This window comes from Gossypium arboreum, chromosome 11 (genome assembly GCF_025698485.1).
Source record: "Gossypium arboreum isolate Shixiya-1 chromosome 11, ASM2569848v2, whole genome shotgun sequence".
NCBI classification, from domain to species: Eukaryota; Viridiplantae; Streptophyta; class Magnoliopsida; order Malvales; family Malvaceae; genus Gossypium; species Gossypium arboreum.
This window is the reverse complement of record NC_069080.1, coordinates 20,583,814-20,584,650: the sequence shown is the minus strand read 5'-3', so window position 1 is coordinate 20,584,650 and position 837 is coordinate 20,583,814. Positions and strand designations below refer to the sequence as shown.

The 837-nt window shown below is 38.8% G+C and overlaps 1 non-coding gene across 1 annotated transcript; it reads right to left on the bottom strand.

The window, feature by feature from the left end:
* Window positions 1-503: 503 nt before the first annotated feature.
* On the bottom strand, window positions 504-610 carry LOC128284442 (small nucleolar RNA R71). Its single transcript, XR_008274868.1, has one exon. It is a non-coding gene; the product is annotated as a small nucleolar RNA R71 (small nucleolar RNA).
* Between the last annotated feature and the right edge of the window lie 227 nt (window positions 611-837).

Sequence of the window (837 nt, the reverse complement as noted above, 5' to 3'; positions counted from 1 at the left end):
AAAGAGAAATAAGGCGTAGCTTACGATACACGGAGAACGAGTGAGAAGATGATACTCAAACCTCAACCAAAGAGATGGCTGAAAACCCAGGCGATCAGCTACCTCCTGCAATTGTAGCTGATCCAAATCCTGCTCCAAGTACTATGTATGATTATGCTAAAACTTCTTTAACAGGAACTGAGTCTAGTATAGTTAGACCTGCTATTGCTGTGAATAATTTCGAACTAAAACCTAACACCATTCAGATGATACAGCAGTTTGTTCAGTTTAATGATTTGTAGGATAAGGATCCCAACACGCATTTGGCGAATTTTCTTGAATTTTGCGATACATTCAAAATCAATGGCGTTTCTGATGATGCCATTCGTCTTCGGTTATTTCCCTTTTCACCGAGAAACAAAGCTAAACAGTGGTTGAACTCGTTACCACGAGGGTTAATTACTACTTGGGAATAAATGATCGAAATTTTTTTACTAAAATACTTTCCGCCCTCTAAAACGGCTAAATTACGTAATGATATTTCTTCTTTTGTGCAGATGGATTTAGAAACAGTTTACGATGCATGGGAGAGATACAATGACTTACTGAGAAGGTGCCCTTACCATGGGTTACCTTTATGGCTTCAAGTACAAACATTCCACAATGGTTTGAATCCCTCAACTCGGTAAATGGTTGACGCAGATATTGGCAGAACCATCAACAATAAAACAACGGAAGATGCCTATGAGTTTATAGAGGAGATGTCACCGAATAACTATCAGTGACAAGTTATGAGGACAAAAAACAGCCGGCGTTTATAACATCAATTCAGTTACCATGCTCTCTAGTAATGAGGTG